At 32.8% G+C, this 15,275-nt stretch overlaps 1 pseudogene across 1 annotated transcript in view; it reads right to left on the bottom strand.

Moving 5' to 3' along the window:
- The window catches only part of LOC143228360 (uncharacterized), a 30,044-nt pseudogene extending 17,686 nt beyond the window's left edge, over positions 1 to 12,358 (bottom strand). Inside the window, exons 1-4 of the transcript XR_013015321.1 lie at positions 12,344 to 12,358; positions 7,614 to 7,682; positions 7,346 to 7,479; positions 5,159 to 6,437 (exon numbers count right to left, since the gene is read on the bottom strand). The product of XR_013015321.1 is annotated as an uncharacterized LOC143228360 (transcript). The remainder of the gene's footprint in view (positions 1 to 5,158; positions 6,438 to 7,345; positions 7,480 to 7,613; positions 7,683 to 12,343) is intronic.
- Between the last annotated feature and the right edge of the window lie 2,917 nt (positions 12,359 to 15,275).

Below are 15,275 nucleotides of genomic sequence, written 5' to 3'. Positions count from 1 at the left end.
TTTGGAATTGATGTCCATTTCTATAGACTTTCCTTGCCATCCATCCCCAAACATTTTTAACGGGGTTCAGTTTGGGCGAAGACGCTGGATGGTCCAAAAGAATTACGTTACTCGCCATGAAAAAGTCCATAGTCATATGGGCATTGTGAATTGCAGTGTTGTCCTGCTGAAAGATCCCGTCATTTCCACACAAGCGAGAGCCTTCAGTCCGTAAGGATGCTCTCTCCAATTTGCCAATGTAACCAGCTACTGTTTGAAGCCTTTGTATAACCAGCAGGTCCATTGTTCCATTGAAAGAGAAAACACCCCAGATCGTAATGGAACCTTCTCTACTATGTAATGTAGAAAATGTCTCCAATGGAATATCCTTATTGTGCCAGTAACATTGGAAGCAATCAGGACAATCCAGGTTAAATCTTTCTTCATTAGAGAACAAAACCTTCGTCCACTTTTCTACGTGCCATGTTTGATGCTTCTCAGCAAAGTTTAATCGAGCTGTTTCATGGTGTAGAAGGAGGCGTGGCCTTTCAAGACGTTTACGGTTTTTAAAGCCGTTCTCTCGTAAATGCCGTCTTATTGTTCGTGAGCTGCATTCTTCATTCGTAAGGGCCTTAATCTGCTTTGACAATCGGCTGGTGTCTTGTCGAACAATCTATCAAATCCTCCTGCTCAACGCCGTCGAAATTTGCTTGAGCCGACAACTTGAAATTCTCGTTCCGTATCTCTCAGGGTGTTTTAAGAAATTTGCAACAGCAGTTTTACTACGCCCAATTTAACCAGCGATGGTACATTAAGAGAGACCTTGCATTTGCAGCTCGACAATTCCGCCACATTCAAACACTGTCAGCCTTTTAGCCTTTGCCATGTTTTTACCCAATATAACACAGAAGATGTCAGTGGGAGATGTTGACAACGCTAATGCTTGAACACAAATGACTAAATTTTGATACGTGTTTACCGATACACGCTTCGTTTCAGTATGGTCTTAAAGTTTTGAGCAGCTACTATTTAGGCTAATTTCATGGTGTTCACATTTTCCCTATTTAATGCTAAATTTTTTTTATATTTATTTTCACTTTTTTCATTTCATCTTTCGAAGCTCTACTCAAATAAGTGGTTGAGTTTAACAATGCAAAATACATATTTGTTTCTTTATGTTTATTGGCCTTAAGATTTTGGCAAGCAGTGTACATCCAAGATTTGACGATGGATAGCTCAAAACGATTTGAAGAAATGGATTATCAATGCATTCCTTTTTTACAACAGATGAAATCTTAAAATTCGTGATGTCAAAGCTGAAGCCACTGATATAATGAAATATTATTGTGGGACCTTCATTTACAATTTGAAATTCTTATTGATTCAGCCCATATTTATCAATCCCTCTGTGATACAGAATATATCACAATTCATATTAGTGTCAATAAAAGAACATATAAGTTCAGATGCAGAAAAATGTGTCTGAAAGATTACCCAAATTAGAATATTTTCTTACATGTGTACTTAAACAAACTATAAACTCTTAAGCAATCATACCACGAACATGAAGAATAACCTCTTAAAGATTTATACTATCCACGTGAAGGTTAAGTTTCTAAACATTTACGTTATCATCATAAAGAATTAGCTCTTAAAAGAGTATATCTTTAAACACTCATACTATTCATTAAAAAGATAAATTCTTAAACATAAAAATTATTTACATGAACGTATACCTTATCAGAAATGAGTATTATTTGGAAGTTTGGTTATTTATTGTATGTCACTGCTATAAAAAATCTGAAGTAAATAAAGTAATATCAAACTGTATACTTAATGTCACAATTTTAATAGTAATTAATATTATTAATAATTTTAAACTAGGTTACCGTAAAATTACGATAGTGTAAACATTTGTATCCCATTTTCCCACACTTTGTAGAGAAATGAGACAGATGTGAAAAACAATCTAATGTAAATAAAACAAAACGTGAGAAAATAGTTAAACTCTTATGTTACTTACTAATCACATTGGGAACATTGGAAATAGCAGTTTAAATAAACATTCTTTGTTTGAATTTCGCGCAAAGCTACACGAGGAATATCTGAGCTAGCCATCCCTAATTTAGCAGTGTAAGACTATAGGGAAGGCAGCTAGTCATTACCATCCACTGCCACACCTAGGGCTACTCTTTTATGAACAAATAGTGGGATTGACCGTCACAATATAACACACTCACGACTGAAAGGGCGAGCATTTTATGGTATGACGAGGATTCGAATCCATGACCTTAGATTATGATTCGAGTGTTCCTAGCCTGGGCCCAAATGAATATTGAATAAAATATAGATAATAAAACAAACAAGATAAACAAGTCAATACTTGTATCATGAAAAAATAATGAAACTTAGTTTCAAACAAAGAAACAATATGAAAAACTCTATAAATATAGGAAATATCAAATATTCCAATAAAATTATACTATGAACCAGATCTCAAATACTATAGAATGACTGTTTTACTTCAATGTGTGATCGAAACAATTTAGATAAACGTAATAAACGATAAATTAACATGTGCAACCATAAATTTTTATATTATACATCCATCGTAAGGTTTTATGATACTTATAATTAAATGTAAATTTTATTTAGTTTAATAGTGTGCAACGTTTCGGCAGACGCTTTTTGACAGGCACTAAATACTGTGCTACATTAAAACCACGAAGAAAAAAGACCATCGCGGGATTATGCGGAGGTTCTAATTACACACACACACACATACAAACATTCTGCATAAAACACATTACCAAAACTTTGTTGATATTTTTGTGAACACTGTGTACTACAAATATAATGTGACTATCATGCTTTTCTTCTCTACTAAACCAAAGAGGAGGTTGTTCCTAACTGACAGTTCCCAATACTGAGTACCAAGAGCTTCTTTGTAAAAAGGGTCGAGATGGCGGGCTATTCTTTTCAACGTAACTACCCACCTGATGTCATAAAAACACTCCACAACCATATACGTTCTTTATCAAATACCAACGCCATCCAACCTAAGAAAAAAAGCCAAGCGAAAGAATTCCCATAATATTAACATACCATCTTTTAAACATGTTGGTAACGAATCACACACTCAAAATTTTAATCCACTCAAAACTGACTGCTGATACATCCACTCTTCTTCCTTCTTTCCACCTTAATCTCATCTAGATTTGAGGTAAATCACGTGAATATTTTGTATTAACCCAGAAGTTTTACGACCTGATAGTAAACCTAAAGGATGAAGCCATGACCCACAGATTGCGAGTCAAGCGTCATGTTGATATATTCGTTATTCTTCCTTTGATCTCTTATAGACGTAATCTCAATATTAAAAACCATTTGGTATACTATAAACTATGAAACAGCAAATTTCACACCATTGGAACTCAGCAATGTTTCATATAACAATGCAATTACTGGCCTTAGTTCCATATTCCATGTTAGAGAACAAATTAGATCTTTAAGAGAAGGCTTTCTCTGTTCTTTCATTTCCTAGGCGATTTACTTCTCCTGATTACAAAGGTACCTCCGACATAATAGTCCTGGTCATCAAAAACACATCACTGAAGAAATTAAGACAAGTTAGCCTTGGACACAGATTTTTCTTCTAACTCCACATCAAGCACCCTTAAGGTGTTATTGCTAGATCTATTTTGAAATAATTTAGAGAAAAAAAGTTCCCTCAAACTTTTCTCTTTATATACTTTATAATTTATTCTTTGTTTATTCTCCTTTTCAACCTTTCCTTTCTTAGAGATATTTTCCTTTAATATTATTTTATAGATCTATTTTTATCTTCATTTAATTTCCACAATCAATTTTAGCTGTTCTAAGCCGGAAAAGTTTTTATTTTCTTCAAATTTTAACACTGTTTACAAAAACAAACAGTTTCTCAAACATTATTTTAACGTGTGTAATTAGAACCTTTAAATGTTCCAGACTTCTAATCCTTGAAACATTATTTCTTTCCCTAATTTCTCTGTAACACAGCATCTGCCGATTGACGAAGGGTGTCTGTCCGTAACGTTGTGATAAATAAAACTAAGATTTATATTCAGATCTATTAATTTATTGTTTATAACTTTTGTCTCAAATAATATAACATTATTAGATTTAAGTTGATAAAAATACTGTTTGTTCCTTTTCTTGTTAGTAAACGAGATATTTATATTCTAGCTATCGCAAGGACTGGATGATGTATTTTAGTGTTTTTAGCGCTTATGTGCAAAAGGTTATGGAAAGAAAATAACTAAACAATACGATCAAATAAAAACTGTTTCATTGGAACTATGAAATAAAAATGCACTACGAATAAAAACAGTAAAACTTCAAAATGAATGACACCGCGTCACAAGATACAGCCTATGAATGCTTTCAAAACCTATTATATTATTTGTTCCATAATTATCTGTACTGGTTTATATTGTCTATATCGTCTTAAGTGTTTTCTATAACATAATATCAATGGCTATAAGAAATTTGCTACAATTGGAGATACAAGTTAAGTTAAGCCATTTACGTCATTTTTAAAGCTTTTTCGTTTCTAATAAGAGTGTTTGCTTTCATGGTAAGCAGTTTTCAAACTGCCTTTGCAACAACGCTACCTATAAAGAGGTAATCTCAAACAATAACATGTATATACTTTCCTTTATTGTACATAACATGTCGCTTACATTTAACGAATAGTTAAGCATCAGAAAATACACTGAATCAAAAGACGATATGTCATGTTTCAAATTTACTAACCACATTCTTCATAAAGAAACGGTGAGATATGTCATATTTCAAATTCATTAACAACATTCTTCATAAGGAAACAATGAGATATGTCATATTTCAAATTCATTAACAACATTCTTCATAAGGAAACAATGAGATATGTCATATTTCAAATTTACTAATCACATTCTTCATAGCGAAACGGTTGTACAAATATTTCAGATTTAAAGAATTGTTTTGTGCAATACGAGAATCTTTTAGCAGTCAACATACTCTTGCACCGTGAGTTGTTGAAAAATAGCTTGGATGAGTAGTTTCACTTTAAAACAAACTGTCGTAGATTTAAAAAATTGGTAAAAAGTAACTAGGATATAACGTCACTCGGGAGACTACTGCATACAAAGAGTGCTTACAATTTTACCTTTAAAGCATTTTTGACAAGACGTGAAGCTTCCCTTAATCCACTAAGCCTTGCTCCGTGAGTTGTAGAAAAATAACTTGGGTGAGTAGCTTCACCTGCAAACAACAATCTTGGGCTCGTAACATATGGTAAAGGAGTAGCTAGAATATCCATGTCACCTGGAAGATTGTTTGGAGTTAAGTAGCTGTAGGAGCCACCGAAAAGATGATCGGAACACCACTTTGAACGGAGGAATTCTTACAGGGATTGGAATACTTGGGTCATTGAGGAATCGGCGTAAGCACAAAGTACAGGTTTCTTTAATCTCCTCATCAGATACTTTCTCCATGTACTCACTGTGAGGACCAGCGATCCAACCAAGAAGAACTTTGGGATTATTAAGAACTTCCTCAAATCCATTTACTGAAGCTATCCACTGTTTAGGATCTATTTTCATCTTCTTCCATTCTGCCTTGTCCCAAGCTAGATACAAATATTTTATGGTTCCTGCTTTCCAAAAGGGTTGTTCGAATTCAAGGAAAATTTTACCAACTCGACCAAAGCCTGTTCTTTCGATTACTTCAAGGTATTTACGAGGTAAGGAAGGGTTAAACATGGAAGTACATCTCTTTTTCAGAACACCCAATGGCACAGTCAAGATAACATGATCTGCTTCAAACACTTTATCGTTCAGACAAAAAACTTTACATTTTAGACCAACCCAATCTATTTGAGAAACTTCATGATTAAGTTTCAAAACACCCTCAGGCAGAGAATTAACTATTACATCTAGGAGAGATTTGTATCCAAAAGGAAGTTTGACGTTTCTCCCAGGGAAAACTTTATAATCCCTTACGCTCCTTAAAAAATGCTTTCTAAAGAATCCCCCTCGAAAAATTCTATATAATTTTTGAAATAAACAAACATTGAACGTACAAGAGTGCGTTCGTCAGAGTTAACTGTTCGCACGATATCTTCTTCGCGCTGACTAATAAATTCTTTAATACTTGTATCACCAGAAAAACTTTCCAAACAAACCATTTCCTCCTCTAAATTCTTGAAAATATTGTACATTTTTTTACTCATTTCCTTTTGAACCTTAAATCCAAATGAAGTCAGAAAATGACCGTTGTCTTCCTCAGTATAGATAATGTCCCCAGGGAAAAGACCATGCTGAATGGCTAAATTAAAGACCGGATTTTCAGGACTTCCGCCATGAATCCAGTTAGCACCAAGTTCAACTATTGAGTTTTGTCCTCCAAAGTAAACGGTATGAATTCTCCCTCCATATCTAAAATGTAACGTATACTATACACACAAACAATAATATATATATATGTGATATATATAATAAATAAAATGTATTTATATTTAAAAATGAAATTATATCACACATAAAATAAGCAGTCAACATTACATGGTTGGTTAATACTGTGAAAAACTGCACAAAATGTTCACTTTCTAACAATAACTTTACTGTACTTGTGTGGTGTGTCACGCATTTAACGAGTTGGATAATGTTTAGAATAACTCGATAGTAATAATATCTTAATTCTTATAATATTATCATTATTGCAATCTTTACCGATTACTCGCCTTTTACAAACAGTTTTCAAACATAACTGTCGTTAATTATCATTATTAATTTTTTTCACACACGCATGCACAATGAACAATTAATTAAATATATCTTTCAGAATTTTTCTTCAAACCCAAAACATTCGTGTGAAAACAGTGAAGAAGAAAATGTGTGGCTATTTTTATGTTGATTAAATAAAGTTATTTAGAAATGACGACAGTAATTTGATAACGTTTGAGAGCAGGTTGAATTTTAAAAAGTTGTTGTTTAGTTATTCTAATGGTATCATTTTGCCTCACCATCTAACTGCTTTTAGAAGGTTATTTATATTAACTGATTAAAGTACAGTATTTGAAATAACTGACAAAAAGAATGTTATTTATATTAACTGATTAAAGTACAGTATTTGAAATAACTGACGAAAAGAAGGTTATTTATATTAACTGATTAAAGTACAGTATTTGAAGTAACTGACAAAAATATTCGACATGTCCTTAGATTAAGTATTTGTGCTATGACATAAAATAAATGCTGTATAATTATTCAAATACAATGATTGTCTCATTTATCATCAGAGAAACTTACTAATGAATATTAAATCACCAAGAATATAGTCCCACCTATTGGCAGCCTCCAAAACTACTATGTTAGTCATTCCATTTTGGGTCAAGTATTCAGCAGCAGAAAGTCCAGCCATGCCAGCTCCGATAATGACGACACTTGTTTGTATGTTCATTGTAGCAGTTAAAGTAAACTAGAAAGTAAAAGTTATATATATATATATATATTTCCATATTAACGGCTTGTTCACTTTTTTTCTTAAAAATTAACCAATTTGAGAAAAAAATTAGAAAATACCATGCGGAGTAAGTACCGAAAGCAGCTTACCTCCAACAGGACCACTTTTTTACTAGTATGAGCGTAATTTTTTAATAAGTTTGCTTCCTGGTTATGACACTACCCCAGATAATAGAGGGAGCTATGGAGAGCAACAGGTTTCGTCTTTTTTTGTGTTCTCAGACAAATTAAAAATACTCGCAGCAGCAGATTATTATTCTCTTGTTAATAGAAATATTAGTTTTATCTCCTATAAAGTGTAAAATAGTTAACTGAGTTAGGATTTGATTCTTATATGTTGTTTCTAAATTTCAAATAAAACTAAGCGTAAAGTTATACAATTAAGTTTAATTGTTGATCGATATACTAGGATCATGTTTTGAGATAATAGTACTGGATGTTGATATTAAAATTTGTGGGAAATTGGAAATAAAAAGTAGTACAGTTCAATGTGGTTAAACGTAGCTCAGTGATAATCGGGATGACATTTAGAGGGTGTGAAAGGAGTCAGGATTAGGTGTGAGAATAGTAGACCTATTTGTGACTTAAAAAAATAAAATACATTACGTATTCAGGGATTGGTTATTTCAGTATTAATCACAGATAGTTTTGATGCACTGTTAGAAAGCAAAACAGCAGATTAGAGGCAGAAATTTGAAATCAAGAGAAGAGTTTAAAAGGCTTAGATAAAGGGTGTTTTGATGGAGGACAATTTCAGCATTCAAGTACTCAGTCTTTAACACATTTGATCATTACCTTACAATGAGGAAAGAGGCAGTTAAAAAGTTAACATAGCTTCTTTTACTAGATAAATTGGTAAAGTTGTAAGCAATGAGAAATAGAAAAAAAAAGATTAGATTTAGAATTTTCTTGCCAGCTGCTAAAGTATAGGACATAATAGATCGTGTTGAAAGTTTAGTTACTGATATTAAAGAATATATATATATATATACAGGCTCGTCATGGCCAGGAGGGTTAAGGCGTTCGACTCGTAATCTAAGGGTCGCGGGTTCGAATCCCCGTCGTACCAGACATACTCGCCCCTTCAGTCGATAGGGCGTTATAATGTGACAGTCAATTTCACTATTTGTTCGTAAAAGAGTAGCCCATGAGTTGGCGGTGGTGGTTGATGACTAGTTGCCTTCCCTCTAGTCTTACACTGCTAAATTAGGGACGACTAGCGCAGATAGTCCTCGTGTAGTATTTAGCGAAATTTAAAAACAACAAACAAACAAACTCAAGGATATTCTCTTTTTTGTGGCGCATTTAGAAAAATTGGTTTGTATTTTTCTCTAAAAGCAAAATCACATCCGGCTATCTGTTGTGTCTATCGAGGAGAATCAAACCCCTGATTTTAGCATGCTAAATCCGAAGACTACCTGATGTCCCAGCACGGGACAGAAGAGATTGAAGTTCGAAAATTGTAATTCAGAAGAGTTGCCGACAAAGTATAAATAAATCGGCTAATAAAGGATAAATTAACGCTTCTTAAAAAAAATAATTTTATTTTATTTTGTGTAACGTTTTTGGTAGATGCCCTTTGACAGACAGAAGATATATTGTTACATAGATATAGGTGTATAAAATATTGAGTATAGATAAATTTTGGTTATATACGTTTTAGGTGGAGCACTTTAACAAAAATATAGTTTGAGAAAAAAATTATGAGCTATTTTCATAAACATTACCAAAATTATCAACTATATAGAAAGCTCTAAAGTTAAAGGGTGACACTGCACATCTTTGAGGTTGATTGTAATTAAGCCCATAACTATAGAACGGGCTATTTATGGAACACAATGCTTTAAGAAGATAATATGTTAGAAATAAGTTGTTATAACTTCAAAATTGATTGTTCTTAAAAAAAGAAAAAAGGTAACGGATAAGATAAAAACTTATTGGCTTGTTAAAGACATGAAGAATGAACTGGAGAATAAATGTCATAGGAAGTTTGAATTGAAATAATAAATGAGTTACAAAACTATAGCGTAGTTAAGGTTTGGTTTTAAAGAAATGTGCAATTCATAAGGAATTATTAATACCAAATAACCTTTACGAGTATGCTACAGATAAGTAAAGCATAAAAAGTCTTAAAAGAATGCTTCTTCCATAGTTTTGTTGAAAGCCACAAGATGGCATAGCCTATAAACTTTTTTTTTTTTTTTTTTACAAGATCATATACTTACAGTATTCCTGATTTTGGTTATTGTACGAAAAATGTCGCAATATTCCTGAATAAATTAAATATTATTCCCTTCGTAATTAATAGACAAAAAAGATATCAAATCAAACACGCGAGTCGTAAAAGGTTTCCTTTCGAGGATTAAAGGAGATTAAAGATTAGATATGGAAGCCTTTTTCTCTCTTTAGGCATGTCAATATACAGTGAACAGGTTTGGAGCTTTGGTTATGTTTGTTTAGTTTATTGACTCTTTATGGAAATTTTTGACAAATTCTATATCTGTAGTGCGAAAACTTTTAGAGTCTGATTAAAGAAACTTTGGCAAACCGTTTAGTGAAATATATTATCATAAATGAAAGAAACTGTTGATTTACTCAACTGAAAATTTGCCTTACTTTTCAAGAAAATTATTTATTCTTTGATAGATTGTTTAAGCAACGTATTCATAATGCAACTTTGTAGAATGGACGGCAACTGCCTGTTGTGGAGACACAAGTGTAGAGGACGACGTTTCGAAAGTCTTTTGTCTTCAGGTCCTTTTATTTATTATTTTGACAATGAAAGATGTGTGGGCTTTGTATACTAAGATTTTGATAAAATGATTTGATAATGTTACACAAAAAAGATTAGTTAACAACACGATGTTGATAGGAATATAATAACTAAATTAGTAAAGTTTGGTAATCGTACTAAAATCTTGAGTATTTCCAGTTGTGTTGAGATATATCATGATTTGTGTCACTTCGAAAGTCAGGTAGATATTTAGTAAATCACCTTTAATTATAGTATGTGCAAGCAAGTGAACTTCGGTTACCACAATTTGTATCACATGTTTAATATGGGTGGAAATTTTTTCCAAAACCAGATGGAAGAAAATAATTTGACAAAGCGATGAAGAAGTTACTCAAAACACCAAAGCTACTCGTAGTAAACATAAAAGAATTTGAGGTATACGTATTAAGAACAAGACAATAAGTATTTCTATTTAAATATACGAGTTAAGTATTATCAGCAGTGAATGTGTTTAGTTATAGTAAAGCCATATCGGGCTAAAAGTTGTATCCACCGAGGAAAATCGAACCCATTATAATAGCATTAGAAGTCCGAAAAGTTACCGTTGTTCCACAGGGAAATAGACCATTAGGAATACTGTGTACAGTTTTGTTCTTATCTAACGAAGGATACTAATTTACTGGGAAAGATTGATAGAAGGGCTACAATTATGATTCTGTGGTAGATTTATCTTATAAGGATAACTTAGTGGACATTTGATAAAATAAGTATTTATTTTTATCCTAAAAAACTAAAATGATTGATTCTTACACTTATTCAAAAATTTAATGGTACATAACATTGAAACTAATACAACGTTAACTGCCTTTGCCCCTTGCGAAGATATCTGTTTAAAGCATCAGTATATTACACTTTAATATGATAACGTTTTAACACTTTAACGTTTTAATTAAATTTGTTTCAAACTATCATTTGAGTTAACTATAAAAATATTTATCATCTGAAGTAGCAATTACAAAATTACACAGTTTTGTATCAGTCATGACTCTCACACTGGATGAAAGAAATTAGCTGACGATATGATGCTTGGTTATCTAATCATTTATTTTGCTACGTTATTATATCTTCATGCGAACCTATTGATCAGTCCCACATTGTCAGAGCGGTATGTTTGAGGACTGACAATGCTAAAAACCGGGTTCGGATACTCGTGGTGAGCAGAGCACAGAGAGCCCATTGAGTAGCTTTTGCTTAGTTCAAAACAACAACAACTTATTGGTCAGAAATGTTATATTAAATACAGCTAGGAGCCTGGGAGTTAGAGCGCTCGACTCGCAATTTGAGTCGCAGCTCGTAAACCATTACCAAACACGTCCCTTTCAGCAGTGGAGGGTTAAATGTGATGGTCAATACCACTACTTGTTGATAAAAAGTAGCCCAATAGTTAACGGTGGGTGGTGTCGACTAGCTGCATTTTCTCTAGTTTATCGCTACAAAATTAGGAATAACAAGTACAGATATCTCTCGAGTAGCTTTGAGCAAAATTCAACAAACAAACAAACAAACAAATCGAAATTACTGATACTTAATAGATAATCCTTTGGTAGAAAGGGCATGTATAAACAATTAATATCAAAGATCAGTTGAATCAAATAGTAATTTACTTAGGATGATAGAGACGGTAGACTCTGTATGTAGGCATGACTAAAGTACTCATCAGACACAATACAAATATGTATGCTAAAAAATCAAAAATGATAAATTGTTTCAGTAACATGATAGTAAAATGTGACGGTCAATCCCACTATTCGTTGGTAAAAGAGTTGGCGATGGGTGGTGGTGACTAGCTGCCATCCCTCTAGTCTTACACTACTAAATTAGGAACGGCTAGCACAGATAGGTATCGAGTAGCTTTGTGCGAAATTCAAAAGAAAAACAAACAATACATACGTAAACATATTTTGTAACAGATGAAACTACAGAAAAACAAAGGTCAAGAGCAGAAACCATACACGTGCTCCTGACAACAATACAAAATCAAATCAAAATGGATTTTCGTCTATTAAAGTGATACAGTTACACTTACACGAGCTACTTCCATGACCTAGCTATTTACTGTCGCATATCTGAACCGTTTATAGAATGAAAAATGTATTCAAGCTATTCCATACGTAAACGGCCCGTGATGGAAAAGCGTGTTAAGGCGTGTGACTCGTAATCTGAAGGTCGCGGGTTCGCATCCCCGTCGCGCCAAACATGCTCGCTCTCCCAACCGAGGGGGCGTTTTAAGTGACGTAAACCCCACTATTCGTTGGTAAAATAGTAGTCTAAGAGTTGGCGGTGGGTCGTGATGACTATCTACCTTCCTTTTAGTCTTACACTACTAAATTAGGAACGGCTAGCACAGATAGCCCTCGAGTAGCTTTGTGCGAAATTCAAAAGAAAAACAAACAATCCATACGTAAACATATTGTTCATGTCACTGGATTCATAGCATAAGAATTTCTATGTATTCAGACTGTTAAAACCATGGTTCCGTACACTAGATGGCGTATGGGAAAATTATAAAGGGGTGGCGTGCTTTGAACGTGACAGTCGTTTGAAATGGAAACATCGGAATGCGTTCATTCTTAAAGCTCACGGCCGGACATGTGATAAACCACAATCGGACGTGGCGAAATTATTAGGCCCCAAAATTGTTCTTATATAATGTACTCAATCACTCTATCGATAGATATATGTATATTCTTTTTCTTAGAATATATATTGTTTGATGGATAAGTTTAAAAGTTGGATACATGCCAACTTGGTTATTTCATTAACATAATATATTTATTTGGAAACTACATTAGTTCAAAGTTGGATTAATTCATTTAAGCAGTTTGTTGGTTTATAGCTGAGCACAACTATTCACAGTGGGTTATCTGTTCTTTGTCCACCATGAGTATCAAAACCTGTTTTTGTAAAATATAAACATGTTCACCGTAACTTAATTCTTTCAAACTTTTTAAGCATTTTACTTTTCGTTTACTATTGATTATTTTTTTTACAAAAAATATTTCAACATCGAAATAAAAAACTCGTCAACCTTTGATTACATGTAACAGGAACAGCGAAGTGATATATATTTGAACAGTATTTTATGACGATTTTTAGAAAGATACGAATCTGTAAATATCAAACCAGTACGCCTCTCTGGTGGCTCAGCGGTAAGGATGTGGGCGTATAATGTTAGAAACCGGGTTTCGATAGCCTCAATGGGCAGATAGATAGTTCAGTGTATTACAGCAACGATATATTAGAAAAGTTATCGACTGTAGTGCCATCTAGTTATAATTATCTTAATCTAACCTACATATAAGCTCTTATGTAACACGTCACGCTTGATTCTTCAAAATTGGAGGAGTAATAAAAGCCAAAATGTATTTATTCAGATAGAATTGATAAATTACTTCCTGTCCATTTAGATTTCAGTGACACAGGTGAGAAGAAGCCGTGAACCGTATAAGTGTAGTGAATGTTGTGCACAATAAACCTAAAGGCGTAGAGTGAGAAAACTCAGCTTAGAGTCAATTGCATAAAATTTATCATGAAAGTAAACATATCGATTAAATGTTAACCTTAAATTGTTATTCAGTTAAGCTGCTTTCTGTTATATCCCCAATAATTTCAAGAAAAATATTTTTAATCAGAGGAGATAAATCAAGAAATCAACAAATATGTTTTCTAGTTTTGTTCTCTCTTTATATTTCATTTTATACTTTTAGTACCTAAACTAACAACAATTTTAGGTTACTTTTGTTGCTAAGCAACATTACATACAAGTCAGTGTCGGAAGATATTGTTACCAAAAACGCACCGACTTTTCTATGTATTAGAAGTTGTTGACCTAACTAATTTTTATCACTAATTACACTATGTAACACAAATTTTATTCCTAAATAGCATGCAATATTTCTTAATAACTTATGTTGTAAAACTACAGAAAATGGCCATTATTCCCTTCAAGCCTTGATTTTGTGACCTGGATAATAAAATTTAGAAATTAATATATTTTCTGTGTAAAAACGGGCAAATTTGCACGTTTTTATTAACATAAGGTCTGAATAAAACAACATATGAGTCAATATTTACATGTATTTGTACTAAAGTTATACAAAAATGTTTAGAAGTGAGTAGTGTTTTCGAGATTTGCGACTGTAATGCAAATCACTTTCACGTATCAGCTCCCAAATATAGTCTCCCATCATGTTTCTGTTATACGATCCCAGGTCTCAAAAGCAAAGTTTGAGGAGAAAAATAAGTCTTTTCCCTTTACTTTAAGCATACGCAAGTGGGAAATAACACTTTCTGCCAAGAAACAAGAAAAAGTAACAATTTTGTTACATGGTGTTATCAATGTAATTGTAGATTTACTATAGTTTGGAATGTGGATCTATATGCCAATTTGCGTTGTATTATCTAGATATCTGTTGATTTGCTGTAATGAGTAACAAAGGTTTATATGTCATTTTATGCTGAATTATCAACACACTTGTAGATTTAGTATAGGGCGTAATGTGGGTCGATATCATACGACATGTTGTAATTATTAAAATATAGTACACATTTTGTGCTATAATTAATCGATTTAAAACTTAAAGAAAAGACTAACAATGTCAAACACATCACAGTGTTTCGCTAGATTATCCTGTCTAATGAAATGCTATTTTTAACGTTTAAAGCGCGTATTTCTTACCGCACTAAAATAAAACATTTCTGTGGATTTGTCAATTGATTTCTCTTATATTTTGTATTTCATATGTTGAATGTGGTATGATTTAAGATACATTGTGCCTGAAAAGGTAGAAATTTGAAACTTTAGTGATCAAAATTGTTAACATTCCATTTTCTTAGAAGGCCATAAAAGAGTTACAAGTAAAAACATGTAGAAAAAACGTATTATTTTCCTTTTCCCTCTAAGATTTTCCAAAACAACTATCACTAATTTTAAGAATAGATGTAATTAAATTCTAACA

The sequence above is a fragment of the Tachypleus tridentatus genome, chromosome 10 (assembly GCF_004210375.1).
Source record: "Tachypleus tridentatus isolate NWPU-2018 chromosome 10, ASM421037v1, whole genome shotgun sequence".
Lineage (NCBI taxonomy): Eukaryota > Metazoa > Arthropoda > Merostomata > Xiphosura > Limulidae > Tachypleus > Tachypleus tridentatus.
Note: the sequence above shows the minus strand (reverse complement) of the source record. Positions and strands in the feature narration are given on the sequence as shown.